The following is a 25,066-nucleotide window of genomic DNA, read 5'->3' as shown; positions in this document are numbered from 1 at the left end:
CTGAGCCATCTGTCTGCCCAGCGCCGTCTGAGCCATCTGTCTGCCCAGCGCCGTCTGAGCCATCCGTCTGCACAGCGCCTTCTGAGCCGTCCGTCTGCCAGGAGCCGCTAGAGCCGTCCGTCAGTCAGGAGCCGCTAGAGCCGTCCGTCAGTCAGGAGCCGCCAGAGCCGCCAGCCAGTCAGGAGCCGCCAGAGCCGCCAGCCAGTCAGGAGCCGCCAGAGCCGCCAGCCAGTCAGGAGCCGCCAGAGCCGCCAGCCAGTCAGGAGCCGCCAGAGCCGCCAGCCAGTCAGGAGCTGCCAGAGCCGCCAGCCAGTCAGGAGCTGCCAGAGACGCCAGCCAGTCAGGAGCTGCCAGAGACGCCAGCCAGTCAGGAGCTGTCAGATCTGCCCTTCAGTCATGAGCTGCCCTTCAGTCATGAGCTGCCCTTCAGTCATGAGCTGCCCTTCAGTCATGAGCTGCCCTACAGTCATGAGCTGCCCTACAGTCATGAGCTGCCCTACAGTCATGAGCTGCCCTACAGTCATGAGCTGCCTTACAGTCATGAGCTGCCCTACAGTCATGAGCTGCCCTACAGTCATGAGCTGCCCTACAGTCATGAGCTGCCCTACAGTCATGAGCTGCCCTACAGTCATGAGCTGCCCTACAGTCATGAGCTGCCACCCAGTCCGGACCTGCCAGAGTCCCTCAGCCCGGACCTGCCAGAGTCCCTCAGCCCGGACCTGCCAGAGTCCCTCAGTCCGGACCTGCCAGAGTCCCTCAGCCCGGACCTGCCAGAGTCCCTCAGCCCGGACCTGCCAGAGTCCCTCAGCCCGGACCTGCCCCTTATCCCGGTGCTGCCCCTTATCCCGGTGCTGCCCCTTATCCCGGTGCTGCCCCTTATCCCGGTGCTGCCCCTTCATTTAGGTGGTTTTAGTTGTAGGGTGGTCATTGGGTGGGGGATACAGAAGCGGGGAGTGACTATGGTGGTGTGGGGACAGCGTCCGGAGCCTGAGCCACCACCGTGGTCAGATGCCCACCCAGACCCTCCCCTGGACTTTGTGCTGGTGCGCCCGGCGTTCGCACCTTGAGGGGGGGTGTTCTGTCACGTTCCTGACCTGTTTTCTGTTGTTTTGTATGTGTGTGATGGTCAGGGCGTGAGTTTTGGGTGGGCAGTCTATGTTTTCTGTTTCTATGTTGGTTTTGGGATGCCTGGTATGGCTCTTAATTAGAGGCAGGTGTTTTGCGTTTTCCTCTAATTGAGAGTCATATTAAGGTAGGGTGTTCTCACTGTTTGTTTGTGGGTGATTGTCTTCCGTGTCAGTGTATGTGCGCACCATACGGGACTGTTTCATTGTCGTTGGGTATTTGTAGTCTGTTCCTGTTCGTGCGTTCTTCACGTTGTATGTAAGTTCGTGTCCAGGTCTGTTTACTTCGTTTTGTTGTTTTGTAAAGTATCAAGTGTTCTTCGTGTGTTTAGTTTCGTCTTGTTTATTAAAATTCATTATGTATTCACAACCCGCTGCATTTTGGTCTTCGATCCTTCTCTCCTCTCCTCGTTTGAGGAGGAGGATTACGACACCCGTTACATACCTTGCTAAATGCTTGTGTTTCAAGCTCCAACAGTAATACCTTGCTAAATGCTTGTGATTCTAGCTCCAACAGCAAAACCTAGCTAAATGCTTGTGTTTATAGCTCCAACAGTGATACCTAGCTTAATGCTTGTGTTTCTAGCTCCAACAGCAAAACCTAGCTAAATGCTTGTGTTTATAGCTCCAACAGTGATACCTAGCTAAATGCTTGTGTTTCTAGCTCCAACATTAATACCTAGCTTAATGCTTGTGTTTATAGCTCCAACAGCAAAACCTAGCTAAATGCTTGTGTTTATAGCTCCAACAGTGATACCTAGCTAAATGCTTGTGTTTATAGCTCCAACAGTGCAGTAATAATACCAAGCAATACGCAAATTATCAAAAAAAGTGTGAAAAAAGAAATGAATACATTTTAGAACGGAATATAAATATATGTATAGGATGGTGTGTATAGACATTATGAACAGTATGTGAATAGAATAGGTGTACAGCAGTAGTTTTATAGGATGAGCCTTGACTAGAATACAGTATATACATATGAAGTTGGTAAACAGTATGTACACCTTATTAAAGTGACCAGTGTTAAATGACTGTGTACATAGGGCAGCAGTCTCTAAGTTGCAGAGTAGAGTATCGGGTGGTAGCCGGCTAGTAACAGTGACTAATGTTCAGGGCAGGGTACTGGGCGGAGGCTGGCTAGTGGGGACTATTTAACAGTCTGTTGGCTTGGAGATAGAAGCTGTTTATTAGATTAGATTCAACTTTTTTGTCAATGAACAAGTACAGTACAACAAAATGCAGTTAGCATCTGACCAGAAGTGCAAATTAAATAGTACAAAAAAATGTACAAGTAAAACAATTATGTACAATGTATGTTTTTAAGTGGGATGTATAAATATGCAAAGGAAAATGGTAAGTCTAAATGTGCAATGAAGGCAAATAGAAAGTGCAAGGAGGCATGCAACTGAAATGCAGGGATAGCAGCAATGAGGTTACCGAGGTAGTCATGTACATGTAGAACTGAATAATGTCCTTAATCAGACTTTGCAAAGCAATGTCAGAGTCCAGTAGTACCGTGAAGAGTGCAAAGAGAGTAGTGCAACAAGGTCCCTGAGAGGCAGTACCTAGATGTGGGCGGGTGGATATGGCTAGTGCCGTGTCACAGAGTTCAGCAGGGTTACAGTAACTGGAAAGAAACTGTTCCTGAGCCTGCTAGTGTGGGGACGTGGTGTCCTGTACCGCCTGCCTGATGGTAGGAGGGCAAACAGTTTGTGGCATGGATGTGAATGGTCCCTGATGATGCCGCGCGCACTACGCATACATCGCTCTACGATGGCAGGGAGCTGGGCACCAGTGTTGTGCTGGCCGGTTTTCACCACCCGTCTCAGGGCCTACCGGTCGGCCACGGAGCATCCGCCAAACCACACTGTGGCGCAGTTAGTCAGAATGCCCTCGACCGTGAGGCGGTAAAAGTTCACCAGGATCTTGGGAGACTGACGGGCCTTCTTGAAGCCTCCTCAAAAAGTACAGGCACTGTTGCGCCTTTTTGACCAGGGTTGAGGTGTTGAGGGTCCAGGAGAGGTCCTCAGAGATGTAGACACCCAGGAAATTGAAGCTGGGCACACGCTCCACCTCAATGTCATCAATGAGAACTGGGGCGTGGCTGCAGCTTTTAGACTTCCTGTAATCCACAATGAGCTCCTTGGTTTTCTTTGCATTGAGGACCAGGTTGTTGTCAGCGCACCATGCAGCCAGGTGCTTGACCTCCTCCCTGTAGGCTGACTCGTCATTGTCACTGATCAGGTCTTCCACCGTGGTGTCGTCTGTGAACTTGACGATGGTGTTGGAACCATGTACAGGAACTCAGTCGTAGGTGAAAACGGAGTACAGGAAGGGGCTCAGCACGCAGCCCTGTGGCCCACCGGTGTTCAGGTTCAGGGATGAGGAGGTGAAGTTGTCTATCCTGACAGACTGGGGTCTGTTGGTTAGGAAGTCCAATGTCCAGTTACAGAGAGTGGGGCTAATCCCTAGGTCATGGAGTTTGGTGACCAACCTAGAGGGAATGACCGTATTGAATGCTGAGCTAAAGTCTATGAACAGCATTCTCACATAGGTGTTGGTTTTGTCCAGGTGGGTCAGAGCAGAGTGTAAAGCTGTGGAGATGGCGTCTCTCGGCCACAGCTTTTATGCACCTGTACAGTCTCCGCCTTCTAGACGGTAGCGGGGTGAACAGGTCGTGGTTTGGGTGGCTGAGGTCCTTGATGATCTTCTTGGCCTTCCTGTGACACCGGGTGCTGTAGATGTCCTGGAGGGCAGGCGGGCTGACCGTTGGGCTGTTGAGCTCTTAGGCTGTTGGGCTGTTGTGCCTCCTTAACTTCACTCCTTAAGCATACGATCTAGCCGGCTACCATCCGGTACTCTAGTCTGCACCTTAAAGACTGCTGCACTATGTACATAGTCATTGAACACTGAAGGGACCATTTCAGGTCTCGTCAGTGATGCTCACGCCAAGGAACTTGAATCTTTCACCCTCTCTATGTGGATGGGGGCGTGGCTTTCTCTGCTGTCTCCTTTTATTCCACGATCAGCTCCTTTGTTTTGTTGACTTTGAAGGAGAGGTTAATTTCCTTTCACCACTTCTTCAGGGCTCTCACCTCCTCCTTGTAGTCATTGTTGGTAATCAATGAATTTATTACACTAACAGTATGAATAAAATCGCATTCAGGCAATAGACACTTTGAGCCAATGTACACAGTACAGTGTGTTTGCTGACCAGATCTGTTCCTTCTATAGGCCTTCAGATCAGTCTAAATCCTGCTACTGTGTCACTTCCAGTGTTACTTGTTATTCCTCCCTTCCCTAAGGGCATTGCATTGTGTTCTCCCAGTGTCCTATACAGGGAGAGTCTCTCTCTCTGTCTCTGTCTCTCTCGCTCTCTCGGTCTCTGTTTCTTTCTCAGTCTCTGTCTCTCTCTCTCTCTGTCTGTGTGTCTCTGTCTGTGTGTCTGTGTGTCTGTGTGTCTCTGTGTCTCTGTGTCTCTGTCAGAATGAAGGAGACTGCCATAGTGCCTTGAGGAACAGAGTCTCTTATCAGCTTCCAACATCCGGACTAGAGTGATGGGCTCTTCTTCAGACGTAATTGAGACCTCTCTGTCTATTCTATGGCCCTGTTCCAAATGGCACCCTATTCCAAATGGCACCCTATTCCCTATATAGTGCACTATTTTTGACCAGAGCCCCCCCCCCCCCCCCCCCCCAAGTGTTAGTGAACTAACACTTGACTCTTTCCCCTTTTACTATCTCTAACTTTGCTGATGAGGAAACATGTACATACTATGCCTTAGATATGTGGCTGCCCCACCTAGCTATCTTAAGATGAATGCACTAACTGTAAGCCGCTCTGGATAAGAGCATCTGCTAAATGACACAAATGTAAAATGTAAATTATACAGGGACTGCGGTGCTATTTCGGGACACAGCCTTTATAATGCTTGATTAACTGCACAGTTCCACTGCACTAATCACGCCTTATCATTATATACAACGTCCTTTTCCCACAAGACTACATTTCTATGATTGCAGAAGAGGGCCTGTTTTCTCAGTGGAGGAGAGGGGTAAAATGGGATACATCATGGATACTTCTAGAAGAGGGCCTGTTTTCTCAGTGGAGGAGAGGGGTAAAATGGGAGACATCATGGATACTTCTAGAAGAGGGCCTGTTTTCTCAGTGGAGGAGAAGGGTAAAATGGGATACATCATGGATACTTCTAGAAGAGGGCCTGTTTTCTCAGTGGAGGAGAGGGGTAAAATGGGAGACATCATGGATACTTCTAGAAGAGGGCCTGTTTTCTCAGTGGAGGAGAGGGGTAAAATGGGATACATCATGGATACTTCTAGAAGAGGGCCTGTTTTCTCAGTGGAGGAGAGGGGTAAAATGGGATACATCATGGATACTTCTAGAAGAGGGCGTGTTTTCTCAGTGGAGGAGAGGGGTAAAATGGGAGACATCGTGGATACTTCTAGGTGACTGCAGAGGTTGAGGAAATCAGACGTTTAAATGTAAAACACAATGAAAATTGGGTACTTACCTGTCTGAATGGTGATAATCACATCTTTTCAAGGTTACAAAGAATGGTTTTTGAGGACTTACAGGGAATTCCTTGTAAGAAAAGTCCATTTAGCCACAATTCATGGACCTTAGTGAACCATTTAATAACCCTTCATCCCTGTTAAATTATAGTCATACTGTATCTTATAGACAAGGGACAATGTTATCTTCAGAAGAAAAATATTTAGTCAATCTGCTTGTAGATCTAATCTAAACAATGAAAACAAGATTGGCACGTTTTTGAATTAAATATGATTTAGCCCAACTTTCTAGATTCTAATGTTTTTACACTATTCATGGCTCATTTTGCATGTTAATTCGCCTCATTATCTTATGTTTGTAAATCAAGTGAATTTATTTGCTTTCAGTTTCATCCATTTTGAGTGCCTACTTTGGGTTTGTTTTGTGTTTGTTCCGCTTGTCGGATCTCCACGTTCTATACCACCGGTACCAGCGGACGTGCGCATGCATATCAAAGATGATCTACTATATTGACAAGACAGTCGAGTGACCGCTGTAACAATTGAAATGTATGTCCTTAACGATGGAAGGCAGGTTGAAGGAGGCGAGACCGGGTGGGACCATTCTAGCCAATGAAAGGGCAGATATGCGTGTGACCAACACAAATCCTTCGGTCCGAACACTTAAAAGACACACCCTCGTCCACTTACCCTCGCCTTGTGCCCTTGGGGGAATCCCGGCCGCCATCTTGGAGTGCGGTCCAATTGATAAGCCAAACAAGGGGAGTTTGTAACGTAAGCCCCTCAACCCTCGTTTTTAGTCGAGTTTTCAATTCTGTTCACTCCGGGGCCTAAAACTCCCCATAATATTATTCAGGAATGTACATCCGCTAAGAAAAGTCAGAAAACTTAAAAACAACACCAATGGAGAAGTCAACATACAAGTGTAGGTAAAAACGAATGTAAAAAAAGTTATAAATTATGCTACTAATGCACATGACGGCACAAACACGTATCGTAAAAAGTTAATATGTTTTTGTTAGGTTATATTTGGTAAATTGTAGAAATAAAAAATGTTCCTTCTTCAGAAGTTCCAGCTAGGCAGGCTAACGTTAGATAGTTAATTAATTTGCTAGCTATCATACTGTAGGCGTATATTAATAATGATATATTTAATATAAGTAACATACACTCATAATTGACTGTGGCGCATATGAAGCACTGACATGTTACCGGTGTCTGAAAACACGATCATAGCGGGATGAACGAGTGACGAATTTCCGGCCAACGGTGGTCCATTTAAAAATCATTCCTTCCTCCCTCGCCCAGCAAAATGTATACTCGTCAGACGTCATGATTTGTCATCAGAAGTGTCCACTTAATTTGAGGGCTGAGGGGATAGGGTGTGTCTTTTGAGTGTTTGGACCGTTCCCAATAGCTGTATATACGAGCGGACAAAACAATCGATCGAATGACACCATTCATTACTTTGTGAAGACTCAAAAGCTCATTGAAGCCAAATGAAGTCGGTTAAGACGGTGTCGCGTGGAGACATACCATGCACAGTTTGATCTACTCCTGAAAGTGATGTTGCAGGCTAGCTCAGGGCTCTCCGGTCATGTCCAGATGGGAACCAACTTTTGTCAAATTTACATCAAAAGTTGCTTTTTTAAATGTTTTTTTTCTTCCGTTTTAGCTAACCCTAACCCCTATCCTAAACGTAACCTAATTTTCCTAACCGGCCACGTTAATTCTCCTAACCTGCTGTGTAAGTTCTGCTAAACCTGCTACGAAAAGTACATTCTGACAAAAGCTGGATCCCTTCTAGCCATGACCAGGCTGCCCCATCTCATTGAGTGACTCAAGTTGAAGACCGACCAGGGTACTGCTGGCTGCCATTAGCAACTCAATTATCCTTCTAACTTCTTCTGTGTGATATTTTTAAATAATCAGTTCAAGGACATACAGTACCAGTCAAAAGTTTGGACACCATCTCATTCCAGGGGTTTTCTTTATTTTTTACTATTTTCAACATTGTAGAATAATAGTGAAGACATCAAAACTATGAAATAACACAATGTAGTAACCAAAAAAGTGTTAAACAAATCAAATATATATTTTATATTTGAGATTCTTCAAAGTAGCCACCGTTTTGCCTTGATTGCAGCTTTGCACACTCTTTCACCCGTAGACATTTGGAAAAACCTGGACAAATGTAAAATATTGAAGTCAAACCTTTGTTTTTGAAAGTCACTTATGCCTGTTTAAGCAACGTAATGATTTATTTAAGCAAGTAAATTAATTCTACATTTCCTTTTTATACTCAACTATTAATTTCCTCCCTTTCAATATTGACTGTAAGTGGGTTACAATTTAAATGAGTAATATCCCTTATCATTTAGGGCTGTTATACAACTTGTAGTCGGAGTGCTTTAAAGGGGCAATCTGCAGTTCCTACATACTTTTGGACTTTGTGAATTAAATATATGTACCCATTGATTCTTGAAGATTATACCTTATAAATGACTCGTGAACATAGTTCAACTGCCGTACCTCACCATAATCCAAAATATGAGCTTGTTTTCTCGAATGTAAGTAAACAAAGTAAATGTGAGCAAATACTATACAGCCTAAAAACATGGTTAAAACTATATATTGTTGATGTCATGGATGGGCAGTCTTAGCATCCATAGCTCTGCCTATGAATTTGAGAGTGGTTACACTTATCCAGTCCCATCCCTAAGCGTTTTACCAAAACAGGGGCCGGGGACACACTTTGTTATTGTTTGAACTGCTGATTGCAGCATTAAAGCCATCATCAGCATATTATCATATAATTATTGTTATCTAATCGCCAAGATCTTATCCGAGGGGGTTATTAGGGCTTGTGAAGGAATTAAAATTGTGGGGAGGTAGAGTGTAGATGGAGACAGGCACACAGCGTGCGTGTGCGTGTGTGTGCGTTCGCGTGCGGCTAGAGACACAGCATGGACCAGACACAGTTCCTGATGAGAAATAATATAACAGGGTCATCAGCGTTTAGTATCACTGATAACTGTGTGTTTCTCTCTCTCTGTGTGTGTGTTTGGTGTCAGTGATAACAAGAGCCTAATCAGCATCCAGCTGTACTTCATCTGTAACTGATTGTGTGTCTTTATAGTTTCTCATTTGAAAAGCTACGTACCTGGTTACTTACACTTTACATCCAGAGAGAATCCCAAATGTAGCTAGTTTTGTAAGACACTGTATAGATACAGTATCTATTAAATACATTATCTATAAAATATAGTATATATAAAGTAATCTATACAATCTAGTATCTATGAAATACAGTATCTATAACATGTATTGCACAACTAGATACATTTTTCTTTTATCACTTTGTAATGTTGACGCAGGGAGTCACGAAGCAGGTGCAGTTAGTGAGTTTAATAATAAATGCAGAACGACACGAAAACAAGAGAAACGTCAGACAAGGAAACATAACCAATACTGCCTGAACATAATGAGAGTTTCCAGGTAGGGTAATGAGGGTTCCCAGGTGTGCGTAATGAGGGTCCCCAGGTGTGCGTAATGAGGGTTCCCAAGTGTGCGTAATGAGGGTTCCCAGGTGTGCGTAATGAGGGTTGCCAGGTGTGCATAATGATGAGTTGCCAGGACAGGTGGTTAGTCGACCGGCGACGTCGAGTAGACGTGACAACTTTATACAGAACATATTTTTTAATTCCACCCTGTAAACGTTCATTTTCCTGATGGCGAGCAAATGGAGGAGGAGTCTCATGTTTTTGAATGTGTGCATGCTTTCCTCCTTTGAGAAAACAGCTGATTCAAAGGGGGTGTGACACACTTCATCCTCTGCTGAAGTAGTCGATGGAGGCGTGTGGCGTCACCCTTTGAATCACCCTTTGAATCACCCTTTGAATCAGACTTCTTTCTCCGGCCTACTAACTAAATTACACTCTTCTCGACCAGTCGACCACTTAATGGTTTCCGAGTCATAGAGGAGAGGATAGACTTTTTTTTACCAATTGAGAATCTCCCACAGATTTAATGAAAAGGAGATACTTAGTTTGGGCGTCTCAGCCAGCACCAAGAGGGTACAGCTTCAAAATACTAATGAACTTTCAAAAATGTCTTTGATTAAGTCTGCTTGGAGTGCAAGATGGACGGGGTTTACACTTTTGGCCTCTATTTCATTGGTTCCATTGTGCCAGGCAAGCTCAATTAAGTGCAGCAAAAGTAAAGGAAAACAAATAGTGTTTGAACTTAGGCCTTTAGCCAGGTCCAAGTGATTGCAGGGGGGACAAAGGATCAATGCCGTGGTGGCAGGGACCGTCCCAGGGGGCCTACAGACACTGTGTGTGTGTGTGTGTGTGTGTGTGTGTGTGTGTGTGTGTGTGTGTGTGTGTGTGTGTGTGTGTGTGTGTGTGTGTGTGTGTGTGTGTGTGTGTGTGTGTGTGTGTGTGTGTGTGTGTGTGTGTGTGTGTGTGTGTGTGTGTGACCTACTGACACTGAGAAGTAAATTGTGAGTATTGATGTGCACTCTGACCCTTCTGAAAGGGAATCCCAAAAACCAGAGGGACCAGGCCACAACAGGCCACGCCCATTTCCTGATTTGATTGTCAGAATGATTGATTGGAGCTACACCACACTGCATCACCGCCACATATGATTGGACAGATTCAACAAAGGAGTGTTTTTTATTAATTTACACTCTAAATAGCGATCAGAAATAGTACTGTATATATTATCAGAAATAGTACTGTATATATTATCAGAAATAGTACTGTATATATATTTTTTTAAGTATATGGAACAACAGCTGGTTACTACCATGTACCCTGTAACTCTGAACCAGCTAGGGTCTACTGTACCCTGTAACTCTGACCCAGCTAGGGTCTACTGTACCCTGTAACTCTGAACCAGCTAGGGTCTACTGTACCCTGTAACTCTGACCCAGCTAGGGTCTACTATACCCTGTAACTATGACCCAGCTAGGGTCTACTGTACCCTGTAACTCTGGCCCAGCTAGGGTCTACTATACCCTGTAACTATGACCCAGCTAGGGTCTACTGTACCCTGTAACTCTGAACCAGCTAGGGTCTACTGTACCCTGTAACGCTGAACCAGCTAGGGTCTATTGTACCCTGTAATGCTGACCCAGCTAGGGTCTACTGTACCCTGTAATGCTGACCCAGCTAGGGTCTACTGTACCCTGTAACTCTGACCCAGCTAGGGTCTACTGTACCCTGTAACTCTGACCCAGCTAGGGTCTACTGTACCCTGTAACTCTGACCCAGCTAGGGTCTACTGTACCCTGTAACTCTGACCCAGCTAGGGTCTACTGTACCCTGTAACGCTAAACCAGCTAGTGTTCAAAGTCTTGTTGACTACAAAGTCATCCTCAGGTTTTCTCCAAGGTTGATGTCATCAGCAGGCAGGCCACACAGCTCCATGATGTAAACATAGAAAAATATCTCACAAAGACAAGTATCATGTCCCAAAAGGCACCCTATACCCTACATAGTCCACTACTTTTGACCAGATCTCTATGGGCTCTGGTCAAAAATAGTACCCTATATAGGCAGTAGGGTACCACTTAGGACAGGTCCATTTGGGATGTAGCCAAGATCAAGTGAGAGACAAGATAGTGAACACTTATATCAGCTCACCTAACTAATACCAAGGCTTTAGCTCAGCAGGCTCACACAGTAATGTGATGTGTAGAATCCCTGGGTTTGAACCACAGGCCTGGTTGGTCACATCAGAAGCTACAGCAATTTATGCTCCAACTGTTATATTATTTCTCTCATAATTTGCTCTCGGGGTCTATTAGTGCTAAGTTTGATAGGGAGGACTGTCGAATTCGGGTCTATTAGTGTTAATATGTGTAGTTTGACAGGGAGGACTGTGGATCCTGACTCATTGCTCTCAGGGTCTTAGTGTTAATATGTATAGTTTGACAGGGAGGACTGTCGATCCTGACTCATTGCTCTCAGGGTCTATTAGTGTTAATATGTGTAGTTTGACAGGGAGGACTGTCGATCCTGACTCATTGCTCTCAGGGTCTATTAGTGCTAATAGGTATATTTTGACAGGGAGGACTGTCGATCCTGACTCATTGCTCTCGGGTTCTATTAGTGCTAATAGGTATATTTTGACAGGGCGGACAGTCGACCCTGGGTCATTTGGAAAGCAGTCTATTACAGTATCAATGGCTGAAGTCTTGCCCATTTGCAATGCAATTAAAAACTCAATTTTCGAAGAGCTTTGCTGCGGTTGATAAACGACACAGTAATCCGCTAACTGCTCCTCTGTTTGGCTGGAGCACAGTGATGATAGACGGGTAGTGAGTGAGTGAGTGAGTGAGTGAGTGAGTGAGTGAGTGAGTGAGTGAGTGAGTGAGTGAGTGAGTGAGTGAGTGAGTGAGTGAGTGAGTGAGTGAGTGAGTGAATGAGTGAGTGAGTGAGTGAGTGAGTGAGTGAGTGAGTGAGTGAGTGAGTGAGTGAGTGAGTGAGTGAGTGAGTGAGTGAGTGAGAGAGAGAGTGGCTGATAGGAGACCAAACTCACTGAGAACGTTCTAGAAAAAGGTAACTAGGCTACACATAGAGAACCAAAAAATTGGTGGTAGGCAACAGAGCCATACATATAAATACATATAGCTGTAGTGGTTTCAGAAAATGATGACAGTCATGCTCATAAGTGAACGAACGGTACAGTAATTATGGGAATAATAATTATTGTTAAAATTTGAATTGAAAACGACCAGTAACATATCAAAAACGAACAGTAACATATCAAAAACGACCAGTAACATATCAAAAACGACCAGTAACATATCAAAAACGACCACTAACATATCAAAAACGACCAGTAACATATATAGAGATCTAAACATGAATATTTAGACTTTTAAGGCGTAAATGCCAACAGTGTTACTGTTTTAGTGTTTCTCTCGTTCCCGAGTTCCAGTCTTTTCAGCACCATGGACAGCTCTTCATGCTGCGCTCTCTATCCGGGTTCTGAAAGGATAGCGAGGAGACAACAGACATACTTGAATAGTACTTCACGTTAGGATACAGTTTGCCCACGCTTTTAAAAATAATTAGGAAATCAAAGATTGTCCATATGTTTTTAAATAGGTTAGTCTATATAGATGTTTAACAATAAATGTAATTCACTTCTGTTCATAGCGGTATGACAAAACATTCACGAATACCAGAGGTTATGTATAGTTTATTCCGGGAGGTTTTGAATAGCTTCTAATTATGAATCCACTTGTGTTCTTTGGTTTTGCCTTTACCGTATCCGTGCTCACTAACGCCAACTTCCCCTCATCATATCCTTGAGGCGGCAGCTGCACCAGCTGTAAGCGGTTAGCTACTGTAGCCAATTGAAAAGCATTGGCCGCCTGTGATTGCAGTGCTTTCTCCTATTGATTGCGCGCGGAGTAATGTGGACGAGCGTGGCACTTGTGTCTTGCAGTCATTCTTACTATTGGAGCCGAGCTGGGCTAGCGGTACCCGGTAACGTTGTCCGGTACACATAGAAGGAGGGAAGCTTTTTGATTCAACGTCAGAAAACATTTGATCCAAATCGCCAAAGGCCCAATCGGAGAAGCTTGTTTTCTTAATCAGATCGGCTTGTTTCTCCACCACCATCTTTGGGACGGATAAGTCTCTCTCTCTCTCCCTCTCTCTCTTCCTTCGCCTCTCGCAGTTGCAGAAAATTGCTCCGCAGCCCTGTACGCAATTGGTGCACTGTGAGCGACCATCATAAATCTGGAGGATTTTCAGCGTCCGCGGGGTTGTTTATGAATTTGCTTAGGCAGGCTCTTTTAAGGAGTTGAGTACCCAGGTTGGAGAAATTGATAAAATGGCACAAAAATGTGTTTTATTTTTATTGTGGCTTTCGGGCAGATCACTCGCGGGATTTCCCAATCAGATTAATATAGGTAAGTGGATCATAAAATAATTATAAATAACCATTTTATCTTTTTCCCCATAATTTTATGGATAATACCGTCTTGTTAATCTTCAGAGTAGGACCTTTATTGTGTGTGTTATTAAGTAGGCTAACTTGCTTTGCTTGCAGTAAGAAATTATGAACTTGCTCTGCCACTTTGATTACAGATGTTAAGAAATTCAATGTTACCAAAATGTTTGAAACAAACTACCACATTGAATAGAAAATGTTGCAACTTTATGAGGGTGAAAATTGGAGGGAGCAATTCTGAAATAAAATATTTCAGTAGATAGAATGATGAGTAAATATGGATTATGTGTGGTCTCTTTCTCCTAATTCATTTGACACACAGTCCTGTTTACATGATCTGTGGTGTTTGGTTTAACACTTGAGATCCTTGTTTAAACAGAAAGATGAGAATCCCTGCAGTTAAAAAAAAATGCTTATGTAAGCTACATTCAAGTCTCTTCCTCAAGTATCTTCCTCAAGTTTTGCTCGACAGGCCATAGACTACCCCTTTAGATAAAAAGGTGTTATCTAGAACCTAAAAGGCTTCCTCGGCAGTCCCCATAGGATAACCCTTTGAAGAACCGTTTTGCTTTCAGGTAGAACCCTTGTGGGTTAAATGTAGAACCCCTTCCACAGAGGGTTCTACATGGAACCCAAAACGGTTTTACCAAAAATAGTTATCCTATGGGAACACCCGAAGAACCCTTTTGGAATCCATTTTTCTAAGACTACCTAACATCCGTGGGTTGGTTTTGCGAGGGCCAGGTGTTCCCTGTGGCCTCTATAATACAAAGCTGAGGCAGAGGATGTAAAATGTGTAAAAAATGATGACGGGAATGGTAGCCGAAGTTGATTAGGTGTCTGTATGTCTTCTAGGTGGTCTGTTCATGCGGTCCACTGTGCAGGAGCACAGTGCGTTTAGGTTCGCTGTTCAGCTCTACAACACCAACCAGAACACTACGGAGAAACCCTTCCATCTCAACTACAACGTAGACAACCTCGAGTCGTCCAACAGCTTCTCGGTCACCCATGCATGTAAGTACAGAGTTGTTTTCAATTAAAATCTCCCTCTGCTCTGAATATATCCAGAATTCACCCTTGAACACACAAGTGTGCAAACACACACACACACACACACACACACACACACACACACACACACACACACACACACGACATTCATATAACCATAATGAATACATGGTATAAAAAGCTCTTGCTTGGTCTGCTTTAGCTGCAAGGGTGTAGACCAACTGTAGAGAAGACCAGGGTACAGAGGGTGGAGGTACAGAAGGCCTGTAGATGTCTCCATGGTTCACTGTCGTTGTAGAGAAGACCAGGGTACAGAGGGTGGAGGTACAGAAGGCCTGTAGATGTCTCCATGGCTACACCAGTGGTCACCAACCTTTGAGTCAAGATCACTTTCTGAGTCAAAATGCATGACGAGATCTACCGCTCAGATAAAAACAAGTAAACATACATTTAAAAAAACGTATTACGCCTATGCAACATGAACCTATTAAAAACAGTTGTGTAGCAATGAGGCTTGTGCAGTAGGCTATAGGCCCAGTATATTATCCCTGCATATTGGCTATGCTTGAATTCCCCTGGCAATGTTGTTGTTATCAGGCCATTTTGAAATTATATATTTTTGAAATTGCTATATGATCACACTGGTAATAGATCATTTGTTGAATTACTATGAGGCACAGCTGAGTGAGTATAAATGTCTTCTTTTTTTTACTGGACTGAAGGCTTGCATGGGATGGTCAGTCTGAGGGAAGGGAGGGAATATTTAGCATTTTATTAGGATACCCATTAGCTGTTGCAAAAGCATCAGGTACTCTTTCTGGGGTCCACACAAAACATGAAATAATACAGAACATTAATAGACAACAGCTCAAGGACTACATAAAACATGTTTTTACAAAAGGCACACGTAGCCTAAATATCAATACATACACACAAACTATCCAGGTCAAATAGGGGAGAGGCGTTGTGCCGTGAGGTGTTGCTTTATCTGTTTTTTGAAACCAGGTTTGCTGTTTATTTGAGCAATATGAGACGGAACACAGTTCCATGCAGTAATAGCTCTATATAATACTGTACACTGTCTGGAATTTGTTCTGGATTTAGGGACTTTGAAAATGTCTGGTGGGATAAGTGTGTGTGTCAGAGCTGTGTGTAAGTTGACTATGCAAACAATTTGGGATTTTCAACAACTTAACGTTTTTTTTATAAAACGAAGTGAGTCTCTTCAACTCTTAGCCAAGAGAGACTGGCATTCATAGTATTTATATCAGCCCTCTAATTACAATGAAGAGCGAGACGTGCTGCTCTGTTCTGGGCCAGCTGAAGCTTAACTAGGTCTTTCCTTGCAGCACTGGACCACACGACTGGACAATAATCAAGATAAGACAAAACTAGAGCCTGCAGGACTTGCTTTTTGAGTGTGGTGTCAAATCAGAGTATCTCTTTATTACAGACAGACCTCTCCCCATCGTTTTGACCGTGACAGTTTACAATCAAAGGTAACGCCAAGTAATCTAGTCTCCTCAACTTGTTCATCAGCCACACTATTCATTATCAGATTGAGCTGAGGTCTAGAACTTAGGGAATGATTTGTACCAAATACAATGCTCTTAGTTTTAGAGATGTTCAGGACCAGTTTATTACTGGCCACCCATTCCAAAACATACTGCAACTCCTTGTTAAGGGTTTCAGTGACTTCATTAGCTGTGGTTGCTGATGTGTATATGGTTGAATCATCAGCATACATGCTTTGTTTAATGCCAGTGGCAAGTCATTGGTAAAAATGGAAAAGAGCAGAGGGCCTAGAGAGCTGCCCTACGGTACACCACACTTTACATGTTTCACATTAGAGAAGCTTCCATCAAAGAAAACAGTTTTAGTAGATAGATTCAGAGCTAGCTATCTATCTTATGTCAGAGGTTGAAAAGCCATAACACAGGTTTTTTAACAACAGGTTATGGTCAATAATATCAAAGGCTGCACTGAAATCTAACAGTACCGCTCCCACAATCTTCTTATTATCAATTTCTTTCAACCAATCATCAGTAATTTGTGTGGGTGCAGTACATGTTCAGTGCCCTTCTCTATAACCATGCTGAAAGTCTGTTGTTAATTTGTTAACAGAGAAAAAGCATTGTATGTAGTCAAACACCATTTTTTTCAAACAGTTTGCTATGAGCTGGCAGCAAGCGCATATGTCTGCTGTTAGAACCAGTAAAGGCCGCTTTACCACTCTTGGGTAGCGGAATGACTTTGGCTTCCCTCCAGCCCTGAGGACAAAGACTTTCCTCTAGGCTCAGATTAGAGATATGACAGATAGGAGTGGCTATAGCGTCACCATCCTCAGTAGCTTTCCATCTATGTTGCCAATGCCAGGAGGCTTGTCATTATTGATCGATAACAATAATATTTCACCTCTCCCACACAAACTTTACAAAATTCAATCTTGCAATGATTGTCTTTCATTATTAGTTTTTTTATGCATGAATACGATGGCTCACTGTTCGTTGTTGGCATTTCCTGCCTAAGTTTTCCCACTTTGCCAATGAAGTAATCATTAACTTAATTGGCAACATCAAATGGTTTTGTGATGAATAAGCCATCGGATTTGATGAAAGATGGAGTTGAATTTGTCTTTCTGCCCATATTTCATTTGAAGTACTCCCAAGTATTTAGTTTTTCCATCAATCTTTGTACCATTGATCTTGGCGTCATAACACCGTTTCTTCTTCTTTTTTGTTGAGTTTAGTCACATAATTACTCAATTTGCAGTAAATCAGCCAGTCAGATGTGCAGCCAGACTTATTGGCCACTTGTACCATCTTTTAACCATACAGTTTTTAAATTCTCCCTCAATCAATGGAGCCTTAACAGTTCTAACAGTCAGTTTCGGAATAACAGGTACATATGCTTATCAATAATTGGAAGAAGCAATTTCATGAATTTATCAAGTGCAGCATCTGGATGCTCCTTATTAATCACGTCAGACCAATACATATTTTTAACATCATCCACATAAGAGCAACATCTTTTGTTTGATTTCTTATACACTATTTTAGCCCCAGGTTTAAGAACTTTGGCTTTCAGGATATTAGCCACTATATTGTGATCACTGCATCCAATGGGTACGGATACAGCTTTAGAACAGAGTTCTACAGTATTAGTAAACTTGTGATCAATACATGTGGATGAACTTGTTCCTGTAGTGTTTGTAAACACCCTGGTAGGTTGATTAATAACCTGAACCAGATTACAGACACTGTTTACAGTGAGAAGCTTCCTTTTGAGCGGACAGCTTGATGAAAACCAGTCAATATTCAGGTCCCCAAGAAAGTAGACCTCTGTTTACATCACATACACTATCAAGCATTTCACACATATTATTTAGTTACTGACTGTTAGCACTTGGTGGCCTATAGCAACACCCCAAAAGAATAGGCTTTATATGTGCCAGGTGAACCTGCAACCACAACACTTCAATAACACTTGACATAAGATCTTCTCTAAGCATTACAGGGATATGGCTCTGAATATATATATATATATATCTTACACACAGCAACACCTCCCTTATACGCATTTCTGTCTTTTCTATAGACATTATATCTTTGTATTGCTACTGCTGTATCAAATTAGTTATTTAAGTGAGTCTCAGAAATGGCTAATAGATGAATGTTACCTGATGTTAGCAAGATACTGATTTCATTAACCGTATTTCTATTGCTACATATATTAATATGGGCTATTTTCAGCCCTTTCCTGGGTAGTTTATCAGAGATAAACATAATATGGAAAAGAGCAGACAAAGCAAGAGAAAAAATATATACATTCAGCAGTCCATTAATCAACTGGTGTGTGTGTGTGTGTGTGTGTGTGTGTGTGTGTGTGTGTGTGTGTGTGTGTGTGTGTGTGTGTGTGTGTGTGTGTGCTGTGGGGTTGAAGCTACGAACCCATAGGCTTGGCTCTCTCATCCCTTCCAGACTTCTGGGTGGGAGGGTGGACAATGATCTTGTCATGGGGGATGTAAGCAATGTCCCCACATGCTCTGACAGCTTTCATGGCTGGGATCAGTTCTTTCCTCGTATGGTGCACAGCTTCAGGATAGACCTTGTTGAAGAAGGTGTACGTTCCTCTCAAGTTCTTGTCTCTTTCCAGAACAGTTACCTCGTCCTTGAAGCTCAGAAACTTGACCACTATCGACTTGGGCCTGTCACCTGGGACGGTGGTGGGGTTTCCAGTCCTGTGGTTGCGCTCCACCTCAAATCTTCCTGTCGTCAATCTTCAGTTTCTCAGAGATCATTTCCCTCACGTTGTTCTCAGACTCCGTCCAGGTCTCATGCGGAGATTCTGCAATTCCGTCCACAACCATGTTATTCCACTTGATTGTCCCTCCCTTGTCCATGTTATCATGGATTCACACACAGAACTGATGTCCTCTCTCAATTACTTACAGATTGCTGTCATCTTGCCGTTCTCCTATTTCAACTCATTGAGCTGACCCTGGGAGAACTGCAAACTGTTCTCCAGGTCCTGGACCTCTCTGGTCAGGTTGTCCATTCTTTTATTAGTTGAATCCAACAGTTTTTGGACAAAACACTTGGAGCTATTTTCTTGTTGTTGTAACAACTGCTCGTAGAACAATTTTTGTTTGTTTAAAAGATCCTTCACCTGTGATAGAGAGACACCACTGTCCTCAGCGGTACTCCTGTTGAGGACAGTGTGAGGCTGCCTCTCACCCGACTCAAAATTCCTTCGTTCTCCTTCCCTCCGCGGAGAAAAGAGGACACAGTCTTCCAGCTGATGGGGAACTTAAGTCGTACTAGATTATTTCTGCCTCATGCACCAATTCATGCTGTTACTCCTACGGCCAGAGAAAGTGAAATATTCCTCGATATTAAAAAAGACAAATCTAACAACAAGCTTTTCCGGAACACTTTGGTATACTCATTCATTGTAAGTGGAAGTAGGGAGAACTCACATTTTATGGCTCATAAAGTGTTGAACAAAGTGTTGACAGTGTTGAATAACAACTTAAACGTGACCTTACTCATAAAAAGAAGCTCTTTACTGTATTCGTTGTCTGTCTCTAGTCAATGTTTTAAATGTTTAGAAATTTCACAAGATCAACTTTGCATTGCGTTCAAGGTTTATTTTTTTACAGTCTATGGCTTGAGGAAACTGTGCAGACACGGTGATCTGAGCTGTCTGATTGGCCAGCCGTAGGCCTATAGGTGCGCTCGATTTGCTCTCTGGGCCTGCCAGGTAGGCGGAGCTCAGATCACAGTAGGGTCACAGTAGGGTCACGGTACACTCTCGGTAGACACTCTGTAGGGTCACTGTAGGGTCACGGTACACTCTCGGTAGACACTCTGTAGGGTCACTGTAGGGTCACTGTAGGGTCTCGGTACACACTCTGTAGGGTCACTGTAGGGTCTCGGTACACACTCTGTAGGGTCACTGTAGGGTCTCGGTACACACTCTGTAGGGTCACAGTAGGGTCACGGTACACTCTCGGTAGACACTCTGTAGGGTCACTGTAGGGTCACTGTAGGGTCTCGGTACACACTCTGTAGGGTCACAGTAGGGTCACGGTACACTCTCGGTAGACACTCTGTAGGGTCACTGTAGGGTCTCGGTACACACTCTGTAGGGTCACTGTAGGGTCTCGGTACACACTCTGTAGGGTCACAGTAGGGTCACGGTACACTCTCGGTAGACACTCTGTAGGGTCACTGTAGGGTCACTGTAGGGTCTCGGTACACACTCTGTAGGGTCACAGTAGGGTCACGGTACACTCTCGGTAGACACTCTGTAGGGTCACTGTAGGGTCACTGTAGGGTCTCGGTAGACACTCTGTAGGGTCACTGTAGGGTCACTGTAGGGTCTCGGTACACACTCTGTAGGGTCACTGTAGGGTCTCGGTACACACTCTGTAGGGTCACTGTAGGGTCTCGGTACACACTCTGTAGGGTCACTGTAGGGTCTCGGTACACACTCTGTAGGGTCACTGTAGGGTCTCGGTACACACTCTGTAGGGTCACTGTAGGGTCTCGGTACACACTCTGTAGGGTCACTGTAGGGTCTCGGTACACACTCTGTAGGGTCACTGTAGGGTCTCGGTAGACACTCTCGGTAGACTCAGTATCTAGATGTGGTCAAAAGGTTTGCCCAGATAGGGAAAAGACAATGTCCTACTCTTAACATCATAAGTGTTCTGCTGCAGAGCCTTGTAAACAGACGTCTCTGGTCCTGTTCACTCCTATAATACTTGATAATGTGTAACAGTCATTCAGCAGACATGTCCAAAGTATCTTACAGTTAACATATGCAGCCTATTCAGTACACGTGGCCCATCCAGGAACCCACAACCCTTGTCTGTGTAATTGGAACCACATTGGCCCGATGTGTCTGGCCCGCTGGTCATTGTGGCTCTCCTTTCCTCTCCTCTCATCTTGTCCCCTTTCCTCTGTCTCCCCAGCTCAACCCCCACTGCAGTGTCAGCTCATTAGCATACAGACCTCATATCGCCTCATTGCGCTGTCATTTGCTGATGGAAAAAAATCCATACCCCCACGCCACACCCAAACCGGCAATTTAGTTGGGACTGAGTCCTGCAGTGGAGGGGTGTGTCTGAGAGGTGGGGAGGTGGGTCAGTAGAGAGGTGGATCTGAGAGCTTGGGTGGTGGAGAGGTGGATCTGAGAGCTTGGGTGGTGGAGAGGTGGATCTGAGAGCTGGGGTCGGTAGAGAGGTGGATCTGAGAGCTGGAGAGATGGATCTGAGAGGAGGGTCGGTAGAGAGGTGGGTCTGAGAGCTGGAGTGGTGGAGAGGTGGATCTGAGAGGTGGGTCGGTAGAGAGGTGGGTCTGAGAGGTGGGTCGGTGGAGAGGTGGATCTGAGAGGTGGGTCGGTAGAGAGGTGGGTCTGAGAGGTGGGTCGGTGGAGAGGTGGATCTGAGAGGTGGGTCGGTAGAGAGGTGGGTCTGAGAGCTGGGGTGGTGGAGAGGTGGATCTGAGAGCTGGAGTGGTGGAGAGGTGGATCTGAGAGGTGGGTCGGTAGAGAGGTGGGTCTGAGAGGTGGGTCGGTGGAGAGGTGGATCTGAGAGGTGGGTCGGTAGAGAGGTGGGTCTGAGAGGTGGAGAGGTGGATCTGAGAGGTGGGTCGGTAGTGAGGTGGGTCTGAGAGGTGGGGTGGTGGAGAGGTGGATCTGAGAGCTGGGTCGGTAGAGAAGTGGGTATGAGAGGTGGGTCGGTGGAGAGGTGGGTCGGTAGAGAGGTGGGTCTGAGAGCTGGGTCGGTAGAGAAGTGGGTATGAGAGGTGGGTCGGTGGAGAGGTGGATCTGAGAGGTGGGTCGGTAGAGAGGTGGGTCTGAGAGCTGGGTCGGTAGAGAAGTGGGTATGAGAGGTGGTGGGTCGGAGAGGCGAAGAGGTGGGGTGGTGGAGATGAAGCAGAGAAAGCGAAGCTCCCATATCACAGTTAGCCAGCCAGAGAAGCGTGGGCTGTTACCCTGCCACGGTGTCCTAGTTAACGAACACGCCCTGCACCTTCTCCTTCACGCTGTTGATAGGGACACAGAAACAATAAGCAAATAAGTAAATCAATTATAGATAATGGCGTTGGTAATTTCACGCGTGTTGAAGGAGCAGGGGAGCATGGGAGAAAGAGGGCTTGATATCAGAATCAAATTAAAATCATGAAGGCAGGCAGGAGCAGAGACAGTCTTCTCCTTCCTGGCTTAGAGAGATGGTCGGGCTCCTGAGGGCGCTATTTCTGCTTTCTCATTCACACACAATCATGTCACCGTTCACGTCTTATAGCAGCTCCATGAAGAGTGTGTGGGTGCGTTTTGTGTATGCGGCCATACTCTGTGTGTGAGAAATGTACGAGCCTTTGATGATGTTGAGGAAGGTGTGGAAAAGCAACGTGTGCTCTGTCTGTCTCTGCACTGAAAATAGTGGACTGTTGTCTCACAGACGTTCCTGTTTGTTGTGGGAACTGTTTCTTTGATGTGTTTTTGAAGTCATCTGCTGGGGTTTGAATCTGCCTCTTCTACTGTATGAGCAGGACATACTGTCCTACATACAGGCCTAGGCTCAGGGGAAACCCTAAATGACAACATATTTGACCAGAGCCATATGCGTCCTGGTCAAAAGTAGTGCACTACTATGGGTCCTGGTCAGAAGTAGTGCACTACCAAACCCTAACCCGGCCCATCCCTAACCCGGCCAAACTCTAACCCGGCCAAACCCTAACGACGCTCGGCCAATTGTGCGCCACCCTATGGGACTCCCGAATCACGGCCGGTTGTGATACAGCCCGGAATCTAAACAGGGTCTGTAGTGACACCTAGGTAGACTCAGTCTTCGACTAAACATGAAGGCTGTCAAACTGTTGCTGGACCTGACTAGGACTTTGAGCTGGGGCTTTGAGAATATGATGTATTTAACATTGGCATGACATACTCCTTCAACATGATCAGCTGCATATTCTAGATCAGATACAAGCCTCTTGTTTCCCGTTCAGGTAGCTAGCTCTAGTGTAGCATCTGGGAGTCCTGTCAAGCTGAGCCTGCAAATAGCAGACAGAACAATAGTCCACACACACACACACACACACACACACACACACACACACACACACACACACACACACACACACACACACACACACACACACACACACACACACACACACACACACACACACACACACACACGGGCACACACGGGCACACACGGGCACACACACACACACACACGGGCACTCACACACACACACGGGCACTCACACACATGCGCAGACACGCATGCATGATTGTATGCTCACACACACACACACACATAGACACACCACTGTGCGCGCAATAGTCCTTAGATGTTCCCTCCGGATCAGTGCTGGAAGCCTCTCTCTGAATGTGACCAGAGAAGAACATTGTTGGAGAGTCAGTCATTTGTTGAGCCATTCTGCAGAAGCTGTCCGTACCAGAGTTGAATCACTGCTGGGCCTCTGAGGCCTTTCTATATTGTTATTAATAAAATGATATGGATCTGTGTGGGTATGGGCCCTGGTCATAGTTTTCAAAGAAAAGCTCTGAGGAAGGCAGTGAAGTCAGTGAGGACGATACGTACATCGATAAACAACTGGTACTGGTAGAGCAGTGAATTCAATACGTACGTCAGCTTAAACAACTGGTAGAGTAGTGAATTCAATACGTACGTCAGCTTAAACAACTGGTACTGGTAGAGCAGTGAATTCAATACGTACGTCAGCTTAAACAACTGGTACTGGTAGAGCAGTGAATTCAATACGTACGTCAGCTTAAACAACTGGTAAAGTAGTGAATTCAATATGTACGTCAGCTTGAACAACTGGTAAAGTAGTGAATTCAATACGTACGTCAGCTTAAACAACTGGTACTGGTAGAGCAGTGAATTCAATATGTACGTCAGCTTAAACAACTGGTAGAGCAGTGAATTCAATACGTACGTCAGCTTAAACAACTGGTAGAGCAGTGAATTCAATACGTACGTCAGCTTAAACAACTGGTAGAGTAGTGAATTCAATACGTACGTCAGCTTAAACAACTGGTAGAGTAGTGAATTCAATACGTACGTCAGCTTAAACAACTGGTAGAGTAGTGAATTCAATACGTACGTCAGCTTAAACAACTGGTAGAGTAGTGAATTCAATACGTACGTCAGCTTAAACAACTGGTAGAGTAGTGAATTCAATACGTACGTCAGCTTAAACAACTGGTAGAGTAGTGAATTCAATACGTACGTGTTACGTTCCCCAGTTTCTCTGTTGTTTTTTGTGTGTATATTTCAGGAAATAGATTCCTGGATTCCCCCAAGCAGCTGATTGGTTGGCCCCATTGCTAATTGGAGCTGACCCTGTCCTCTCATCAGGGGATACAGCTGTCTGCAATTACAGACTCCTTCTCCAGCTGTATATAAGCCAGTGATCCTTTGCTCAGAGAGAGCTGATTGGTATGTTCTATGTTGCTCAGAGAGAGCTGATTGGTATGTCCTGTGTTGCTCAGAGAAAGCTGATTGGTATGTTGGGTGTTGCTCAGAGAGAGCTGATTGGTATGTCCTGTGTTGGGTGTTGCTCAGAGAAAGCTGATTGGTATGTTGGGTGTTGCTCAGAGAGAGCTGATTGGTATGTCCTGTGTTGGGTGTTGCTCAGAGAGAGCTGATTGGTATGTGTCCTGTGTTGGGTGTTGCTCAGAGAGAGCTGATTGGTATGTCCTGTGTTGCTCAGAGAGAGCTGATTGGTCTGTCCTGTGTTGGGTGTTGCTCAGAGAGAGAGCTGATTGGTATGTTCTGTGTTGCTCAGAGAGAGCTGATTGGTATGTCCTGTGTTGGGTGTTGCTCAGAGAGAGCTGATTGGTATGTCCTGTGTTGGGTGTTGCTCAGAGAGAGCTGAT

The 25,066-nt window shown here is 44.8% G+C and overlaps 1 long non-coding RNA gene across 1 annotated transcript in view; it reads left to right on the top strand.

Moving 5' to 3' along the window:
• The first annotated feature begins 12,676 nt into the window (after positions 1 to 12,676).
• Positions 12,677 to 25,066, top strand: part of LOC129827408 (uncharacterized) — a 46,820-nt gene continuing 34,430 nt past the window's right edge. The window contains exons 1-2 of the long non-coding RNA XR_008755120.1: positions 12,677 to 13,589; positions 14,486 to 14,644. This is a non-coding gene — a long non-coding RNA (uncharacterized LOC129827408). The remainder of the gene's footprint in view (positions 13,590 to 14,485; positions 14,645 to 25,066) is intronic.

Source organism: Salvelinus fontinalis, chromosome 29 (assembly GCF_029448725.1).
Source record: "Salvelinus fontinalis isolate EN_2023a chromosome 29, ASM2944872v1, whole genome shotgun sequence".
NCBI classification, from domain to species: domain Eukaryota; kingdom Metazoa; phylum Chordata; class Actinopteri; order Salmoniformes; family Salmonidae; genus Salvelinus; species Salvelinus fontinalis.
The sequence above is the reverse complement of the archived record's forward strand: the minus strand, read 5'-3'. Positions and strand labels throughout refer to the sequence as shown.